Source organism: Cetorhinus maximus, chromosome 9 (genome assembly GCF_964194155.1).
Source record: "Cetorhinus maximus chromosome 9, sCetMax3.hap1.1, whole genome shotgun sequence".
Taxonomy (NCBI): Eukaryota; Metazoa; Chordata; class Chondrichthyes; order Lamniformes; family Cetorhinidae; genus Cetorhinus; species Cetorhinus maximus.
The window spans coordinates 34,698,246-34,713,297 of record NC_135887.1 but is presented as its reverse complement, the minus strand read 5'-3'; the positions used below and the strand labels follow the sequence as shown (position 1 = coordinate 34,713,297).

At 45.9% G+C, this 15,052-nt stretch overlaps 1 long non-coding RNA gene across 3 annotated transcripts in view; it reads right to left on the bottom strand.

Moving 5' to 3' along the window:
- Window positions 1-1,989: 1,989 nt before the first annotated feature.
- The window catches only part of LOC144684185 (uncharacterized), a 51,751-nt gene continuing 38,688 nt past the window's right edge, over window positions 1,990-15,052 (bottom strand). For 2 of the 3 annotated variants that reach the window (XR_013577437.1, XR_013577436.1), the window contains 2 exons: window positions 4,942-4,984; window positions 1,990-2,385 (listed from right to left, as the gene is read on the bottom strand). This is a non-coding gene — a long non-coding RNA (uncharacterized LOC144684185). The remainder of the gene's footprint in view (window positions 2,386-4,941; window positions 4,985-15,052) is intronic. The other variant, XR_013577438.1, reaches the window with a different exon arrangement.

Sequence of the window (15,052 nt, the reverse complement as noted above, 5' to 3'; positions counted from 1 at the left end):
TGAGAATGGTTTGGCTGGCAGCCAAGTGCTAGCCAGTGAAAGTAAAGAGACCAAGACCAAGCAGCAGAAACCTGCAGAAAGCCAGAAAACTGGAGGAGACCCAAAAAGGATGGGATAGCACCCATAGACCTCGGGTGAGAGCTGCTTGAAGGTAGCATGGCTGAAGCCAGGCCTGTAGAATTAAATGGGGTCCAGAGAAGGCCCCTGGAATCTGAAATAGACTTTTTTAGGGATCTTATCGATCGGTTGAACGCAATTTGTTTCAGCCGTTCAAACTCACTGGAGCTTTGGCTTGGCTTCTTCTGACTGTTCTGGAATTGCTAGCGCTATGCCTCGGGGACTAACTCATACGTACTTAGGACGGCAGCCTTAGTCTGCTCATAATTTATGGACACCTCAGAAGGCAGCATGGAGTAGACCTCCTGAGCTCTGCCTGACAACTGCCCTTGAATTAAAAATGTCCAGATCTCTGAGGGCCATTTTAGCTGTCCTGCTATTTTCTCAAAGCTGATAAAAATGACTCCACATCACTCTCTTCAATTTTGGGAAGGAATCTCGCATAATTGAGGGCCTCAGAGAGTGGTTTCGGGTTAGGAGGAAACTGGATGCTGCCGGTTAGAAAGAGGTTGCAGCGGCTAGTTGTCTGCTCGCTCTCTCTCCCTCCCTTTGAGCTGCTAGCTTCATTTCCAATTTTTGGAGCTGTAATTCTCTGCCCTTTTCTTGTTCCCTTGCTCTCTCTTCCCTCTTTCTCTCTTTCCCCCTCTTGAGCTTCCCTCTCAAATTCTAGCTCCAACTTAAGCTTTTCCAGCTCGAAATGGGCTGGGGGAGGGGATATTCAGAGTCATGGTTGAGCCTCTTCATCTGGTAACGTCAAATCCAGACATTCTACCAACACCAGGATTAGTTCGTTTTTTTTTTTGATTTTGCTGTGCAGTTTGAACTGTATCTCTCTAGCTACAGCTTTCAATTGATCTGTGCTAATGGGCTCCAAACTTCCCCTGCTTAAATTCTCTTGCTGAACAAACATTTGTGGGCATCAAATGTTGCCACTTTCTTAGTGTTAGGACAGGAATTTGCTGTGGTGAGATACTTGTCTTAAAATTAGTTCCAGCCAGTGTTTTCCCTCTTTTGGCTTCCAATTGACTCTTTTACCTCTAATTTGGCTCGTCTCTTAACTTGGACTCGGGCCAAATTCAAATTGGATCAATCTTGGATGTGAGCGCCCAATTTCTGTTACAGACCAGAGGGGGATTATTTTAAACAGCCCTGATTTCTCTCTCGTTACCCGCCCATAAACAGAAAGGTGTTTGTGATTTCTGATTTCCCTCTTTATAAGTGGTGGCGTGTTTTCCCCAACCTTTCAGTTTGAAGTAATAACCCCACAGCAAACTCGAGATAAGGTAAAATAAGAGGTTTGGTTTATTTTATATACATACAAAACGCGGGAAGGGGTTTTCAAAATGTCCAACCCTTTTTGCACTCATACAATAAAAGATAAGGGAAAGAAAAGGGTACAGGACAAGACCACGATAAAAATAATGTTCATGTGAGTCCAGAGTACAAAATCAAAAGTCCAGTGGTGTGTTCCTTCAGAGATCAGCAGGCTGAAACTGTTGCAGGATGATCTGTTTTCCCAGGAGTGATGACTTCCCGATGGAACATAGAGATAAATGAGTCTTATAGGCACAGATACAGGAGTTCCAATGTTCCAGTAGTTCACAGTTTAGATTAGAGCCAGACACTTGACCTAGACAGAGCTCTTTCTGCTGCTGCCTGTTAGATGGTAGAATAGTAGACTGCCTGGGGTCAGTTCCACATGGCAATATTACAGGTTCTAGCAGTTTGGAAGAGGCCTTGTGACATACCTCCCATGTGGGAAGTACTTCTTCTCCTGGGTGTTGGACAAAGGATGTATTTTCCCAGGTCTGGAATCTTGAGGAGTTTAATAGAGGGGATAGGGCCCCTTTTGGCCTGAAGAAGTCACACGGACTCAAAATATTAACTCTGTTTCACTCTCCACAGATGCTGCCATACCTGCTGAGTTTTTCCAGCATTTTCTGTTTTTATTTCAGATTTCCAGCATCTGCAGTATTTTGCTTTCATCCCTTTTGTCCTTGCAGACATGCCGTCTCAGCTGGCCAGCCCTGCCTTAGAAATGAAAGAGTGTTGGTGCATTTCTTTGGAATTTGATTTTCTGCAGTCACAGGGGCATTAGCGCCTTTTTAAAGATAATGGGGTCCCTGCTGGCTTCTGAAGGTTAGAAATTCCTCTGGCATGAGTCATGGCTAGTCAGAAAAATAATAGGAATTTTATAGCGTAGTCAGGTTGACGTAGATATATATTTTTTCCTTCCTGCCCTCCGGATGGGTCATGCAGCAGAGCAAGCTGATAAGGTAGTTAAAAAGAAGCATTGGATTTATAAACTTGGGTTTATAAATAGAGGCACAGAATATAAAAGCAAAGAGATCATACTGAACTTTCTGAATCATTGGTTAGGCCTGGGTGGTGCAGAGGATTTTACCAGGATGTTACCAGGGATGAGGAAATGCACACTTCTTGGAACAGAGAAGGTTAAGAGGTGACTGTGGAGTTTTTCAAGAAGAGAGAGTTTTTGATAGAGTAGATAGAGAAAAGCTATTTCCCTGTGGCAAATGGGTCAATAACTGGACGTGATGGATTCAAAATATTGTAAAAATATCTAGGGGGCAGAGGAGAAGAATTTTTTTCACTCAGAGAATTGTTGGGATATGGAACACACTATCTTAAAAGGTGGTGGGAGCTGATTCCACAGATAATTTTAAAAGGACTTGGACAGGTAGTTGAGGATGAGAAATTTTAAGGGTTACAGAAAAGAAATCAGGGCCGTGGGATTAGGTGTGACTGCTCAAAATGCAGCACAGGCATGATGGGCCGAATGGTCTCCTTCTGGGTTTTAAGTTTATGTTTCTATGACTTTAGCAGTTTGCCTGTTGAATTGTGCTGTTAATGACTTGTTGGCCTGGGTTTGAGATTGCGATTCTAAGCCAATGTGTTGCCCTTATTAATTCAGGCATTTGGCTTTGACTGTTTGTGTAATCATGGTCCTTGTTTTTTAACAGAAATATGTGCAGTATGAGTTTTACGCTGGCCTTATATAAGGCTTTTCATGGTCCAAAGTCAATCTCTGAATTAAGGAAAGTGTTTTTCACTTACTCCAGCAGCTTTTTAGGTTCTCGTCTACCTAGGGGCCTCTTGTGGTGCCATGCTCAGATAGTGAATGAATGTTTCAAGTCAAATCTAAGTGGAACTATTTCCAATCTGATTATATTGCTTCCGATTTGGCAGATGCTATTGTTATGCTTAGCCTATAGCAAAACATAGGAGAAATAAAAAATTGAAAGGATGTGTTTTTGCTTCGGAAGGACTTAATAAGGAAGAAATCTGCCACCAGATCCACCGTGAAATTCAAAACAGATTTCAAGCCTAGAACTATTCCAAGGTATAATGTTTTCAAAAAAACATTCCAAATGAAAGTATTTGTAGGATGATCTACACAACTACAAATGAGAAATGAAGAGAACGTTTTTACTTTCGTCCCTTTTATTATCTGGAGGGCTGTGCGATTGAGACAGTAGTGCTTTATATGACAGAGCGAATCCAATTGACTCCAGATAACTGCAAGCCTGAGTTTAGCACTGCCTTGGGGCATTAAAGAAATCGCTTCGCATTCACATCCCATTCTACTCTGTTGCAGACCCTGCTGCTGTAAGATTTAAGTGTAAAACCCCAATCCCAGTAAGCTAGTTCTTCAATATGTGCTTGCAGCCAATTTCATACTACTTGAGATAATCTTAAAAGATAGTTGTACATTTTTTAAAAAAGCGAACGTAACAAAAAGTTTAATCTGTCCTGGGTCCCATCCTGCTGCTTTCCCAGCAGATTGGAATGTGGTGTGTCTTTGATCAGGTGGTCGAATTGGGTTGATGGTTTGAAGCGTACATTTAATGAGTGTGGTTGATGCAAACATCTGGAGGGCAGTTGTATCAATGGCCGGCCATATGACCCTGCAGTTTGATTCAAGACAAGGAATTGGTAGATTTGCATAAAACATTAAGCTCTCCTAATATTTTGGATTCAGTCAATCCATTGTACCCAACTGTTTTTAGTCCGTTGTCCTTTCAATATGCAGCTTGTTGGTCAATACTGAAACCCAAGAGGACTCAAGTTTGAAAGCTGAGGCAGCTGAAGAGATTATCTGGGTGACAGTTGCTTTAGGGGCAGCATTCTTCAACAATGTCTAATGCAAGTGAGCAAAGCAACCATTCTGAGTCTGACTGTTCGACACGAGATGTGTGTGGCTGGGGGTTGGTGGTGTGTGGGGGGTGGTGGTGGGGGGGGGGGGGGCAGACATTCTCAACACTGAAGGCACAGATATATTGAAAACAATTAACCTTTATAACTAAAAACAGAAACTGCTGGAAATACTGATCAGGCCTGACAGCATCTGCGGAGAGAGAAACAGAGTTAACGCTTCAGGTCGATGACCTTTCATTAGAACCATAGACCTGAAACATTAACCCTGTTTCTCTCTCCACAGATGCTGCTTGATCTGCCGAATATTTCCAGCAGTTTGCATTTTTTATTTTAGATTTCCTGCATCTGCAGTATTTTGCTTTTGTTTTAATCTTTTAAACTAATGCAGTGTTTATTTATTGCTGCTAGTTAATTCTTAAAACTGCGGAATTCTGATGCATTTGTGTTTTAAATTGTTAAGCAACATTTTAGTTATTCTGGGACCTAACAATTCTGAAGTCTGTATTAACATTCTACATTGTCAGTGGCAGAAAATGTACAGAGTTGAACATATACAACTCCCAAAGCGAGGTATATTTTAATTGGACTATTGTTAGCCCTGGGTAATACAGCCCCTGCAAGAACAAGTAACACAAATGTACAATTTACAGGTCATAAGGGGGAATGTCTGCTCCTGAGAATTGCTTCAAAACTGTTGAAATGAAAAATTGTATTATGGAAAGCTGAGCCAGAACAATCCACCCCTAAACACCATGTAGAGTTCCCAGACATGATTTTATATACATTATGTGTTATGACTGGCATTAATGGTACCAGTAAACCAAAGTTTCCAGATGTTAAGGGCTGACTTTATTTCATGCAGAAAGATGAAATTTTCAGTTATAGATTTTTTCCTCTAATTTCTTCGCCCTTCTTCTCCCAAAGTAGCAGCATGTTAGACACTTCCAATGCCTCATCCAAAAGACCAATGCATGTGTAAACCTTAGACACAATATTAGCTGGCTATTTGACTCTAGCTGAATCTGATCCCGTATATATACAGATATTTTCCAGTAGGGGTAACTGGACAGCAATGCAGATATGGGTATGAGGTAAACTGTACTCTCTGTAGGTCAAAAAAGACAACCATTGTGTCCCTACCATTCGGAAGCAATGATAGATAAATATTTCAATGTTTGAGAGAGTAGATTGCATTTATCCACCCCATTTGGTCTCCCATGCCATGCATGTCAAGATTTGAGAGGGTGGATTCCCAGCGCTTTGATTAATGTTACTCCCTAAACCTGCCTACCCATCACTTGCCCACAGTGACTTGACTGCATTTGGAATTAAGAACTTCATATGACATGTCAGGCTATTGCTTGACCAGTCCATGAAACAGCTCTACCAATTGGATCACAACTTCTAGATGTTAGTTAGGAGGAGTTTTCAGGTGGACTAGGCTGTGTTTGCCTTAGTCTTCCCCCGTCTGTTAGACAATGCCTCAATTTTAAAATTCTCATACTTGTTTTCAAATCTTTCCATGGCCTCAGCCCTCCCTATCTCTGTAATCTCCTCCAGCCCTTGAGATATCTGCGCTCCTCTAATTCTGGCCTCTTGGGCATTTCCAATTAATTGCTCCACCATTGGCGCTCATGCCTTCAGCTGCCTTGGCCCCAAGCTCTGGAATCCCCTCCATGAACCTCTCTGCCTCTCTACCTCACTTTCCTCCTTTAAGGTGTTCCTTCAAACCTACCCCTTTGAGCATGCGTTTTGATCACCTGTCCCAACATCTCCTATGTGGCTTGCTGTCGTATTTTGTTTTATTAAGCTCTTGTAAAGCGCTTTGGGACATTTTACTACATTAAAGGTGATATATATATATATATATATATTTGTTGAAACCACAGGTGACACAAATTTTCTTATTGACGTTTGTAGCAAATGTTTTACAACTGAACATGGAGAAGATATTTCCACTTGTGGTGGAGACCAGAACTGGAGGACATAAATATAATATACTCACTAATAAATCCATGAAGAAATTCAGTAGAAACTTCATTGCCCAGAGAGTGGTTAGAATGTGGAGCTTGCTATTATATGAAACTGTTAAGTGGAACAGCGTAGGTATATTTAAGGGGAAGCTGGATAAGTGAATGAGGGAGGTGGAATAGAAGAGTATTCTGATAGGATCAGGTGAAGTTGGGTGGGAGGGGTTTCATGCAGATCATTCCTTCAGCATCTGTCCATCTCGGGAGATGATGGGCTGCACCTGGGCACTTCTGGATTGGACACTGTCTGTAGAGGCCAATTCGCGAGTGGTAGTCCCTTCTGCAGCCGGCACAGATGAATGGTGCTGTCCTTTTCCTTCCGGTGGGCTCTCTCCCAGAAGTAATCCTGGGCTAGAATTTTTGGCTTGGCGAGCGGGGATGGGGCCTACTCGCCGAGGGATAAAATGATGCAGTGTGACGTCGGGCGTGTGTCCCGACATCACCGCGCGTCATTTAGACTTTCAGTCCGGCTGTGCGCCTGCCGAACTGTCAAAGGCCTATTAAGGCCATTTAAATATCATTTAAAGTAATAAACTGAGCTGCCTGTCCAACCTTAAGGTTGGTGGGCAGGCAACGAGCCCAGGTGACCTTCGCATTTTTCATGGAACCTCATCCACGGGCAGGATGAGGTTTCATGAAGGGTTTATAAATTAAATAAATTTTTCCATTGATGTTCCTTGACATGTCCCAGCTCATGTGACACTGTCACATGAGGGGGCATGTCTTAAAATATTTTATTTTCTTTATTTAAATTTTTAAACCTTAAACTAATCTCCCTGAGGTTTTTTTTTAAAAGGGAGATTTCTGCGCTCTTTTGCATAGGGAGCGCACAGCGCTTCCGGGCGCACATCACGCTGTGCGGGCCTTAATTGGCCTGCCCACATAAAATGGCGATGCGGACCCGATCAGGATCGCTGATCGGGTTCGTGCCCCCTCCCGCTCACCTCTGCACAACCCCCCCCAACAGGGGGAAAATTCTCCCCCGGTAACTGTTGCTTCCTGTTTTTTACCAACATAAACCATGAAGCTGGAGCATCCTCTCTAGGGCACAGGCCTGGGTAAATGGTATGGAGACCCTGACTTACCCAAGCAGCAGTATCCCCTTTCAGCATTGCTAATATTGTCCAAAGGAATGGATGAAATCAGTACTGCTTGGTACCAACTCTGCTGCAGGAATTGCTGGAAAACTGCCTGATAGATGTCAGATTACTGCCTATGGGTTTTCTGTCAGGGTTTACTCCCTAGCTGCCTTCTCTCCCGAGACATCCACAAGGTAGTGAGGCTATTTACCTATAGCTAGGGGTCTGGTTCGTGGGCACCAGGGCGTAACCACACGCCGATGGGCCTGAATACCATGTGTCTGTGGGCCAGGTCTCCTCCAAGTCCCCTATAGATTAGCCTCAGTTACATATGTCGCTATGAGGAGGCACCACATGGGGCTTGCTGGTGAAGAGGCTATGTACTGGCAGGAGAAGCGTGAACACTTGGCTCTCTTTTCACAATAGTTGTACTGCTAGCCGGCAAGAGAGTTGAAAGCAAGAGGACTGTTGTAATATGCCTATGAGGGATATCAGTATGACACGACTAGAAGGAAAATGTATCATGTGATCCAGTCTTAGTTTCACTTTTGATTTGAGCAGAGCGCACACCTACAGTTCTGATGCCTTCAAGCTTTATACTGATGTATAACTGTTATCATGTGCCTCGTCATAACAAATGAACCTACAATGTGTTTGCCAATCCAGTATGAGCGATTGGTGCCTTGTGTCTTGTACAGTAAATAAGCCCAAGGTATTATATCATTATAATAACACAACAGTGACAAGCAGACTAACCATTACACACCACCCACTATGCTAACACACTTGACACATCACATCAACAAGAGGCATACGCGTATCATAGACCTGTTGGGCCAAATGGCCTGTTTCTGTGCTGTAAGTATTTTGTAATGCTTTGTTTGCATCTTGATTAACTATGTGGTGTAGAGAGCATGACAGCAACAGTGGTGAACACCATCACATACACTCATCGTTTACTCATCTGTTAATGTGAATTTAAGTAGTTCAAAAATCATACATACTTGATGAGAGACTGGGATTGTTTGATTTGTTTTGAGGCTGTGGTCTACATTTCATGGAGTGCTGGAATTCTAACAATCTAGCAGGTTTCCCTCAGCTATTCAACTCACTTCGATGAGAATCCAACAAACGCATCACACAGGAGGCCATGATCCAATCACTGAAATCGCGGATCAACAGGAAAGCGCAAGGCCGGTACTTCAATGGCAGCTTTCTATAAGGCAGTGTTCACTTATACCTGTGGATGATTCCTCCTTTTTAATTAGCTCTCAACCATCCTGTCCAAAGCTGACTGAAGTTGCCGCAGTGCGTTGGTGGATACTCTCGGGGGGCAGATGGCCCCGGTTTGAAATTAAACTGGCTCCATTTGGAAAAACAAAATTACAGCCAGTTTCCTCATCAAAGGAGTCTCTTTCTGTATAAACAGCACAGCTTTGGGTTTTATAATCATTAAAGTTAAACAAATATTAAAGGACCTGGAATCAAACATTAATAACTTTAAGGTGTGAAAAGCAACGGCAGGCTCACATCTATACAGTAGATTGGAACTGAGGACAGAAAAGCTGGACCCTCCTGCCTTTTGTGACCCTGAGGATAAATACATCCCCTGGTGCAGTCCTGAGCCAGATATAACAAGAGATCCAGGTTCATTCTGCAGTTCATGCTTAATTGCCTGACATCAGCTACCATGGCATTAAGGGGAGCTGCAATTAGCCTCAGTGCCCTTCACCAAGGGAAAAGCAAAGTCCTCCTGACTGCTACTCCATGATTCCTGTGTGAAGTGTACATGGGCATTTGTGAAAACAGGATTGGATTTCTCAGTTACCTCATAGTTATATAGGGAGCTGAGGCACACTGCATACTTGGGTTAAATACTAAGGACTCAGGGCCCGATTTTAGCTCCGTGTAAGTGAATGGGTTTTAAGTGAGTTAAAATCTCACCCTCAGCAATCATGGAAGCAGTCTAACCCTTGGGTTAGGAGTTGGAGAAGTGTCAGTATCCCAGTTTGAGGTAGTTACTGGAGGACAAGCTCTTGGGTTAAGTACTGGAGGACTGCCAGTACTCATGGAATTATACCCTAGCTTGGGTTTAAGTACTGGCACTGTACTGTACACTCTCTTGGAACCATACTGCAACTTGGGTTAAGCACTGGAGGATTGCCAGTACTCTTGAGCCATAGCTTAGCTTTCAGTGCCCTCAGGCAGACAGCAGTAAACTGGAAATAAAAAGAAACACTAGTCCAACAGCCCGATCCTTAAGGCTACCTCCTGTTCATCAGTCACCTGCTATCAAATCGTAAGAGTACTTTGTTGCTTAGTGCAACTGCAATTATGTACATTTCCTATAAGTTCAGTTGTTGGTAATTATTTCTGCTCATTAGTGAGGGTTGGTATTGGGAGATGGGTCCATTTTAGATTCAGTATTAAGAACTCCCAGGTAACGAGTTAGATGTGGGGTAAAACCACCTCTATGCTTTTTAATCTAATGCATCAAGGTCAAGTGTAGAGCGCAAGTTACTTTCCTCCAGCAATATCCCATTCTAGAAGGGTGTCACTACACTAATCAAGACAGTCCAAAATGCTTCACATCCAATTAAGTATTTTTGTAATGTTGTCACTGTTCATATGTGGTAAACACAGCAGTCAATTTGACATAACAAGCTCCCACAATAACAATGAGAGAAATGATCAGTTCATTTGTTTTTGGTGGTGTTGGATGAGGAATAACTATTCGCTACATGTGGAGACAGCCATATAAATCCTGGTGGCCTCCCAGCGGGCACTGGAGAGGGTATCCTCCTATTTGGGCACTTTTTGGCCCATGATAGCCACCCTCTCCGTGGCAATGGCCACCCCACAGCATCGATGCCACCTGCCCTCAGCGATTCCCCACCCCTCACGCAGTCATGGGCTGTCTAGCTGGCACTGGCACCCAGATCCCATTTACCTGACTGTAAGGGTGTCTGGCCATCGATGTGCCCTTGTCCTCCACATGTAATCCCAGCAGTGGCCACTGCTCCCAGTGGCACTGCTGAACTGCCGATCTTCTGATTGGGCTGGCAGCTCTTGGGGGCGAGCCATCATCCTTAATTGGACAGCAGGTCCAGCGGCAGTCAATTACTTAATTCCCACACGTAAAATGGAACCCTGGATCCCATCAAAGCAGATTCACGGGACACATGCCGTCTCCAAAAAATCCTGGCCTAAGTGTCAACCGGGATTATGGGGTGAATTTTCATAGGGAATCTCCCACTTGTCCACCATAACTTCAAAGAAAGAGCCATGGAAACTCTGGTAAAACAGAGTTTATGCTGTTGTTCCACAGTTGAATGTAGAAATTAAGCCCAGTAAGTTTTGAAGTGAAGTTTGAATTTGTAACTTTGTGATCAAGGGGTGAGAGTGCTACCACTGAGCCAAACATACACCTGACACCAGCAACTAATAGGACATTATGATGAATCACACCTTCATCCATGTCGCCTTTTTGCCCAATTGTCACTTTAGTGCTAATTCATTTCTTGTTCTGAGTGACTTTGTTTCGGGGAGCTGCGCCCACTTGGTGTGGGTTAGTCTTTTCCAATTAGTTTCAATAGCCACTGACTGACTGACTGAGGAGATTTGCATCCCGCTGGTCTGCACTCGATTAAGTGGAGAAATCAAAATAGCAGTGTTTAAGCCAATTACAGCAGTCTCTTCCTCTGCTCGTTAAAGCCAATTCAAATCAATTTAGATTCTGAATTCAGGTTGACCACTTGGCAGGAATAGTTGGCACAGAAAGATCCAGAATATAGGTCTCCCTTGTCTTCCAACTGACTGAGAAAATATTGCAACAAGATGAGAAAATATTAATAAAAGATAGACTGCTTAACTGGAGACTATCTTTGATTAAAGGTATACTCAACACACCAAGTGGACTCCTCTGTCCTGCTTCTAAGTAGCACCTGATGGATAATAGTTGATTCAACCAGAGTCCTGACTATAACAATGCACTGCAGAGCAAAAATGAGTTAATCCTGTGATTCTGCTCTTGAATAGTCCTCTCCATCTGAACTGACTTGATAGCCTTTCATGGGCCTGAATCGTGCGTTCTGAAGACGGGCGCGTGCCCGATCCGAACGCATGTAAAATTGCGCGAAAAGATGTCGGGCGTGCATCCCAACGTCATCGCGCACACATGCAATATTGAGGTCAGTGTTGGAATCAGAGCAGCACCCGCCGACAATTAAAGGGTAATTAAAAAGCCTATCGACCGCGATTTTACGTTGCCCGTGTGATTTTCAGCTCATCACACGGGCAAAACGAGTGGGTGGAATTCATGTTTTTATCATTTCCTCATCCAGGGCGGGATAAAAGGCCCCCGGAGCAGCAGCACTCGCTCTGTCATTGCCGGTTCGTTGCTGTGTGAGTACAGAGTTGTCCCAGAGTTTCTTGGCATCTCGTTTGTTTGTCAAGTCAGCCTTTCAGCATCTCAGGTCCTCATTTTCCTGGAAGGTTCCCCTGAGTATTGCAGCACAGTGCTCCTTCATTTTCAATGCACTGCTCCTCTGCCTCAGATCTAATGGGCATAGCGTATTCCACCGGTGGATCTTCCTCTGAAAAGGAAGAGAGGGGCAGGAGGGAGAGGAGGCCAGGTTGACACAGGCAGCGTCCCAGGGACAGACCTTTAAGGGGAGAGGAATGGGCTCAGTTGGTGCAGGGCCAGGAGGGAGGCCAAGGCGGGAGGGCGTGCCAAAGACGCCACTACCCAGCGTCTAGAGTGTTCAGGCAGCGCTCCAACTACCTCCGGATGTCTGAGACACAGTGCCGCAGGAGACTCCGCCTGTCCAGGGACACAGTGACAGCAATATGTCACATGATAGGTCCGGAAATTGCTTCCACTCTATGCCGGTGGCTTTGAAGGTCACAGTGGCTCTCAACTTCAATGCCTCCAGTTCTTTTCAGGGCTCAATGGGGGATCTGCGTGACGTTTCTCAATCAGCTGCACACAGTTGTGTCAAACTTGTGACTGATGCTCTCTTTAGACACATCCATCCACTTCCGGACAGACGAGGTGAGCCAGGCGGAGAGGGCACAAGGCTTCACTGCGATGGCTGGGTTCCCCGCATCCAAGGTGTAACAGGTTGCACTCATGTGACCATCAAGGTGCCAGCAGGTGAGTCAGGAGCTTTCATAAACAGAAAGGAGTTCCACTCAATGAAAGTTCAGATCATCTTTGACCACAGGACACAGATTCTCCAAGTTTGTGCCCGTTACCCTGGGAGCTCACACGATGCTTACACCTTGCGGCACTCACAGGTACCAAGGCTGTTCGTGGCTCCTGCACGAGTGGATGGATGGCTCCTGGGTGACAAGGGCTATCCTTTGAAGAGGTGGCTGAAGACCCCATTCCATCACCCAAGAACTGAGGCTGAGGAGAGAAACAACGGGAGTCATGCCTCCACAAGGGCGATGGTGGAGAGGACCATCGGGCTGCTGAAGATGCGCTTCAGATATCTGGACCAATCAGGGGGAGTATTGCAGTATCCTCTAGAGCGTGTCGCCCTCATAGTCGTCGCATATTGCACCCTGCACAACCTGGCTATGGCAAAGGGGTACCCACTGGAGGCTGAGGAAAGCGAGGCAGCTCCATAGGCCACGGAGGAGGACTCAAGTGATGGCTCAGAGGAAGAGCCTGGGGAGATGCAGGATGAGGACCTCGAGGCAGAGGCCAGGAACCCTCATGGAGGCAGGGACACCAGGGATACTTTGATGTAGCGAACCTTCTGCTAAGCATCCAAAGCATCAATGCCTCATCAGACCAATGGCAGAGTCTCCTTTGCTAACAATCAATAAATGAGAACCCAACCCACTACATCAGCACCACACAACGCCATACTTTTACAAGCCTGTGCTGCACCTGGCACCCATCCAGCCAACTCAGCCCATTTACGTCAAATAAATGTTTATGTTATTTCACATGAACAAAGTGTCCATCCCAAATACAAGTGTCAAAATAATTAATGCAAAAAATGTCAATCGTGACATGCCCCTGCTGTGCTCAAGGTGCCTTCAACTTACGTCTGCTGATGCTGCGTCTTGGTGCCACCCCACCCCTTGCTAATAGTGACGTTGGAGGCACTTGCTGACTCTGCTGTCCTGGTGGCCCTGGTGACCTTGGCAATCACCCTCTGGCTGCCAGAGCCTGAGCAGGCTCCGCCTGGGAGGGTGCATCCAGCCTCATAGCTGGGCACTCCTCAGTCATCATGGCATCATCAGATGCAGTGGCCACTGGCAGGGGGGCAGAGGAGCTGATGCTGTCATCTAGAGCGCCCTGAGAGAAGGCATAGAGACGACAGGCAGCTCGTCTGACCTCCTGAGGTCACAGCCTGTGTGAGGGCTTGCAAGTCCGAGGGTAACCCCTGGAACCCCTGAGACTGCTCCTGAAGAAGCCTCTCCATGAGAGTTGCCGCTCTTTCAATGGAGGAGGCTGTGAACTCAGTGTTAAGGGTCAACGCAGAACTCATACTCTGCATGGACTCCTCCATGACAGAGACCATGGCACGCAGACCCTCATGAATCTCTGCCAGTTCTCCTTGCGCATCCTGCTGGACATCCAGCATCTGCCACCTGATGGACAACTCCAGAGGCTCATCATCTGCCTCGGACACAGCATGATCCTGGTCTCCAGCTGTGCTCCCATTGTCGGCTCCCTGGGACTTCTCTGCCTCTGCCAGCTACTCATGTAAGTGTGATGTACAATCACTGCTGTGCATTACCCACGGAGCCGAATAACTAATGCCCACCGACGTGAGTGTTTGCACTGGTGCCTGGTTCAGAGAGATGGTGTGACGCTGGTGTAGTTATGCTGTTTTCTTCGGGGCTCAATGGGGAGGGTCCTTGGAGTTGCCGGCAGCTCCTGTGGATGGTGCATCAGTGGGAGGAAGGCAAAAGATCAGTACATTCAATCATCACAGTGACTGTGAATGCTAGGTGGGCTGAGGAGACAGTGGAGACCTGCTGCATGATGCTATCTGCATTAGAGCTTCAATGGGCTCTCAGCCTACAACAGTTCAGTTTCCGATGAGTGGAGCCCGTTATGTTTCCAGTACCCACCACACACGCGTCTGGCACCTGCACTCTTACCCTCATCCAAGACCCCCACCTCACTGTGACCAGAGGAGCCAGCTAGCCAGTGGCATTCCAGCTCCAGTGCATTGCTTTCGTGCTTTGTGAGGACGCACAGATTTGGCCCTCCTCCACCTGTTCTGTGGCGCTCCGCAGCGTCATGACTGCTCTTCTGAAAGGGAAAGATAGCCTCATTATTGCTCCATCTCCCGGAAGGTCGTTTCCTGGTTCCCACCCACCCCCTGCCCATCCGGGCATTAGGTGGGCCGTGTCACTGTGGCATATCTCACCCTGCAGTGCACTGAGGCCAGTCAGGCTGACACCCCAGCCTTGGCAGGGCAAGCTTAAGGGCCAGTTGGCGTATACACTCTTAGACCCCTGTATGTTCCGAGCAATAGGCACCCGACTAAAGTTCTCCACACAGGTCCAAGCTGTTTCTGCACTTACCCTTGCTGACCGCAGCAGATCATTGAACCTTTTGCGGCACTGAAGCCACCTGCGGTGCAGCACATCGTGCTCACTGACCTGGACGGCGATCTCTGT